A 6,000-nucleotide genomic window follows, 5' to 3' on the forward strand; every position below is an offset into this window, starting at 1 on the left:
ACCTACTTGCAAAAGTTCACCTTTCCCCTGCTACCCTCCTTTCCACCAAAGTAGCCTCTCTCCACCCCCACTGCACATTGGAAGCTCACAGATCCTTTAAATCAGGATCTCTGGGGATAGGGCCAAAGTGATTCCAGTATGCCCTGAGGCTGAGACGCCTGCACTCTGGAAACCGCCCTTCCTCCTGTCCATTCCTCCACCCCTGCTCTGTCTCCCGCTCCCTCCCTCTCCACTTGTTTATTCCTAAAAGCTTTTAAACTTGCCCAAGTCTCTCTCATTCCAGAAAAAAAAAGTGCACACACAAACATCTCTTGACTTCACATCCCGCTCCAAGTTCCTTCCCACCATGAGGGCTCTTGCCTGGAATTTGTCCTCCAGTTTTAAGGCTCTTAGCACAGCTTCTCAAACTTTACGGTGTGTACGGATCACCTGAGGGATCTTGTTAAAATGCAGATTTAGGTGCAATAGGGCTGGGGTGGTGAAACTATATAATACTTTATTTATCTATGTAACTATAAACCAAAAAATCCAAACCTGTTGCCATCGAGTCCATTCTGACTCATAGCAACCCTAATAGGACAGAGTAGAACTGCCCCATAAGGTTCCCAAGGCTGTAACCCTGGTGGTGTGGTGGTTAAGTGCTATAGCTGCTAACCAACAGGTCGGCAGTTCGAATCCACCAGGCGCTCCTTGGAAACTCTGTGGGGCAATCCTACTCTGTGCTATAGGGTCACTATGAGTCAGGATCACTCGACAGCAGTGGGGTTGATTTTCCTTTTTTTTTTTTTAATCTTCACAGAAGCAGAAGCATTTTTCTTCTATGGAGTGGCTGGTGGGTTCCAACCGCTGACCTTTTAGTTGGCAGCTGAGCACATAACCACTGCTCCACCAGGGCTCTTTATCTAACTATATCTAGACGCAAAAGAATGTTAATTTTCCATTCAAATTTTAAATAGAAAAGATAAGAACAATATGTATATAAAATCATATGTATCCTAGAATCTCACTGTGGAAAAAGGCATATAAATATATACTTTATATACACTTCGAGAATATGAGAAAGGATAGACACAAGAATATTAGCTATTATTATGCCTGGGAAAGGAGCCCTGGTGGTACAGTGGTTAAGCACTTGGGTGTTAACCAAAAGATCGGCAGTTGGAAATCACCAGCGGCTCTTAGAAAGTAAGACGTGCTGGTCCACTTCCCTAGAGATTTACAGCCTTAAAAACCCTGTGGGGTTGCTATGAATCGGAATCGACTCCATGGCAGTGGGTTTTTTTTGTTGTTGTTTTGTTTTATTAACTCTGGGGGATTGGAATATGAAGTTTTTGTGTGTTTACCAGAATTTAAGAACTTTTTTTTTTAGACAAAGAATATGATTGAGTTATAAAAGAAAAAAAAAAAAAAAACATTGCTGTCCAGTTGATTGAGACTCATAGCGACCCTATAAGACAGAGTAGGACTGCCCCATAGGGCTTCCTAAGGAGCAGCTGGTGGATTTGAACCTTTTGGTTGGCAGCCAAACACTTAACCACTGCACCACGAGGGTTTCATAAAAGACAAAGGTTACTTAAATGTGTCTTCTGCTACTTTTTATTACCTCTCAATGCTCAAGATCATCTGCTTATAGAAGACATAAGACTTCTTTTTTTTTTTTTTAGTTGCCATCAAGTTGGTTTTGGAAGCAGATCGCCAGGCCTTTCTTCCAAGGCACTTCTGGATGGATTCGAACCATCAACCTTTAGGTTAGTAGTTGTGCACTTAACTGTTTGCTACACCCAAGGGCTCCTGTGGGCATGAGACTAGGAGTCAGGAAACTGTGGTTCGTGCTGCGTGAGCCTGTGGATTCTAACAAGCTTCATGTGATGCAGATGTTGCATTCAGTCTTCAGGTTGCCAAGGTTTAGATCCCAGCTCAAACATTTCCTTAGGAAAGCCTCTTCTGACCTTCCAGATTTAACCCCCATTGGACCCTCTCGGGGAGACATTGGTGGTTCCATGGCAGAGTTTTCACCTTCCATTTTTTTATGTGGAAGACCTAGGCTCCGTTCCCTGCCTGTGCACCTCATGTGCATCCCGCATCCGTCTGTCGGCAGAAGCTTTTGTGTTGCTATGATGCTGCACAGGTTTCAGAGGAGCTTCCAGACAGTAATGAACTAAGAAGAAAGGCCTGGAGATCTACTTCTGAAAATCAGCCAACGAAAATGTTATGGTTCCAATCTGCAAGTGATTATGAGGCTGGCCCAGGAGGTAGCGCTTTGTTCTGTTGTGCATGGGGGTGCCATGAGTCGGGGGCCAAATGGACAGCAGCTAACAACAACAGCCTGGCATTCACTCTCAGCACTGTTCATCCCTCCTTCATGGCATCAACCTTCTTGTGATTCTTTGATCATGGTCAGCTTCGCCATAAAATGAGCCCTCCATGAGGGTCTGGAAATGTCTGGTTTTGCTAAGCATTTGTGTCGCCAATACCTAGCACAAGCCTGACACATCCCATTGCTGTTGAGTCGATTCCAACCCATAGTGACCCTATAGGACAGAGTAGAACTGCTCCATAAGGTTTCCAAGGCTGTAATCTTTATGAAAGTCGACTGCCACATCTTTTTCCCCAGAGTAGCTGGTGGATTTGAACTACTGACATTTTGACGAGCAGCCAAGCGCTTTAACTACTGCACCACCAGGGTTGACACATAAACCAAAAAACCCATTGCCATCAAGTTGATTCCAACTCCTAGTGACCCTATAGGACAGAGTAGAACTGCTCTTTAGGGTTTCCAAGACTAATCTTTAAGGAAGCAGACTGCCACGTCTTTCTCCTAGGGAGCAGCTTATGGATTCAATGGACTGACCTTTAGATTAGCAGCTGAGCGCTTTAACCACCAGGGCTCCTGACTGACACATACCCAAAACCCATTGCCATAGAGTGGATTCCAACTCATAGCAACCCTATAGAACAAAGTAGAACTGCCCCATAGGATTTCCAAGGAGTGGCTGGTGAATTCGAACTGCTGACCTTTTGGTTAGCAGCCATAGCGCCGAACCACTGTGGTACCAGGGTTCCTGCTGACACATAGTAAACTAAAAACCAAACCTATTGAGTTACTTCCAACTCATGGCGGCGACCCCGTGTGTACAAAGTAGAACTGATCTCCATAGGGTTTTCTTAGCTCTAACGTAGGGATTTTCTGTCAAAAAAAAAAAAACCCTTGCTGCAAAGTGGATTCCAACACATAGGGACCCTGTAGGATAGAGTAGAGCTGCCCCACAGGGTTTCCAAGGCTGTAATATTTACGAAAGCAGACTGCCACATCTTTCTCCCGTGAAGTGTGGGTTCGAACAGGGTTTGAAGCACTGACCTTGCAGTTAGCAGATAAGCACTTAACCACTGAGCCTCCAGTGCTCGTTAGGGACCTTCTCTAGGTACCCTATAAACCTTTGTTAGATGAATGAAGGAGTAAATTATTCTGTCAAAGGGGAGCCCTGGTGACACAGTGGTTAAGAACTCGGCTGCTAACCAAAAGTTTGGCAGTTTGACTCTACCAGCCGCTCCTTGGAAACCCTATGCAGCAGTTTCACTCAGTCCTATGAGTCGGAATTGTCTAAAAAGTGTTTGGCTTTTTGCCTTTACCATAGTAGCAGTCCCTGCCTTGCAGGCCTACCCAGTCTTCCAGTAAGGCCTCTAGTCAGAGTTGGGAGCTGCCCCCTTTGTTCTCCTTTCAGCCCCTCCCTTCCCTCTGGGCCCTAGACAGGCTGCCCAGGGCCTCCAGCCCTAGAGACTGAGGGTCTGGGATCTGAGAAAACTACCCAGGAGGTCTTTGCACTAAAGGCCTCTTCCCTGCCCCCAGGCATGATATACTTTTACAGCCAACCGGCAGGTTAAAACAAGCCAAACAAATCTTTCTAGTTCCCTGGAAACTGACCCGCTCTTTGTGAAGCAGACTGTGGACAGGGTTAAACCATTTACTGAAAGGGAGGAACCTCCCTCAGGCCATCTCTAACAACACTTGAGACGCTCAGCAAAAGGTCAGAAGTTTCCAGAATCTCAACAGACAGCCTGTGTCTGTTTAAAGGGAAAGACAACTAGTTCCCGGCATCCAGCCAGCCCTCGTGGGCAGTCCTTGCCTGGTTCTCCAGGCAACTGGCCAGAAAACACCCCCCACCCTCACCCTCCTGACAGCTGTGAAGCCCGTGGAGTTCTCGGAACCCCAGCCTGGTATTCCAGCAGCCCAGGGAAAGGCTGGCATCTGACAAACAGGGCACACTCCCCCAAATGCTTGACGCATGAGGATGAGCCAGGAATGGACACACGAAGCTAGGGCACTTCCTGTGGACATGGGATATTTTCAGCTGGAAGGGACTCTATTCCAATCCTGTCATTTTAGAGACAAGGCTCAGAGAAATGGGGGGCTGTGGTGAAACGTAGGCCCAGATTTTGGACCCAGAGACAGGACTGCTGCCTTTGAAACCTAGCTCTGGCCCCCCTGAGCTGTGGAATCTTGGTCAGGTCCTTTCTGAACTTTTGTGTCTACCTGTTAAACCAAAAAAACCAAACCAAACCCAGTGCCGTCGAGTCTATTCCAACTCATAGCAACCCTATAGGACAGAGTAGGACTGCCCCATAGAGTTTCTACGCTGACCCTTTGGTTAGCAGCTGTAGCACTTAACCGCTACGCCAGCAGGGTTTCCGCCTGTTAAAAGTAGGTACAAATACCTCCCACCCCAGCTGGCTTGCCCAAGGTCATGCAGAGCACAAAGCAAGGTTTCCTGACTCCTAGCTTCATGCCAGCACCCTCTACCACCAGATGACTTTGAACACTGATAGATAATAAAAAGTACACATTTAAACAAACTTTGTCTTTTACGGAGCCCTGATGGTGCAGTGGTTAAGAGCTCAGCTGCTAACCAAAAGGTCAGCAGTTCGAATCCACCAGCTGCTCCTTAGAAACCACATGGAGCAGTTCTACCCAGTCCTATACGGTTGCTATGAGTTGAAACCGACTCAATGGCAATGGATTTGGTGTTTTTGGCTTTTGTCTTCTATAATTCAATTAATCATGATGTTCTTTGTAAAATATATATATTCACACACATATATATATAATTGTTCTCTAGAAATGTTGTGACAATTGTTATTTCTTAAAACAACATACAATGAAACCTGTGAGAGCCAGAACTTGATGGGACTGCTTTGATTTTCCGAGTCTCACAAGTTTTTCACCTTTGACAGGGTGCAGTTTTAACACTTTTCTCTCACTTTCTATTGGTGGGAAGGAGGAGTGTCTGCACCTGCTGAATGGGTGCTGTTACACTTGACTCACCACTGTCAAACCTCACCAGGCAGCTTTGTCTGGCTATTAACACTTCCCTTTCTTCCTCCCCAACATTACAGACAAAACAAACTGGGCCAGAAATCGCCCTAGAAGACTCTCATAGAAGGAGTGGGGTATTTTTTTTTTTCATTTATTTGTTTGTACACCCCACCATCAGCCCTCTAAATAGCTACCCTGAAGCCCTCTTCATTTCCTAGTGAGACGTTACCACTTATGTAAGCTACTGTTTATTGAGTAGTTAACATAAACTATCTCGTTTAATTCTCACATCCATCGAGAAGTAGGTACTAGTATGATCCACATTGTATAGAGAAAAACTGAATCTTAAGGCGATCAAGCAACTTGTGTAAGGGGAAGAGGCTGGTAAATAACCTATTTGGGATTCAATTCCAGACCTAATTCCAAAGCCTGTGTTATATTAAAAAATTATTGTGAAACTATTACGAATATCAATGTATACAAAAAGGTCTGGAAGGATCCCCACTAAATTGTTAACGGCCCTCTGGGGTGCACGGTGGTTTCAGTGCGGTGGTTGACACTACGAAGGCTCACCAATATTTGCAGCTTTGTTCTCTTTTTGTGCACGTGGGAGGTTTGTACGTCAGTGGCTTCAATAGGGTTGGTGTCTCCCAGTGCAGCAGCTCATGGTGTCACTCCTGCCCCCCACA

The sequence above is a fragment of the Elephas maximus genome, chromosome 13 (genome assembly GCF_024166365.1).
Source record: "Elephas maximus indicus isolate mEleMax1 chromosome 13, mEleMax1 primary haplotype, whole genome shotgun sequence".
Lineage (NCBI taxonomy): Eukaryota > Metazoa > Chordata > Mammalia > Proboscidea > Elephantidae > Elephas > Elephas maximus.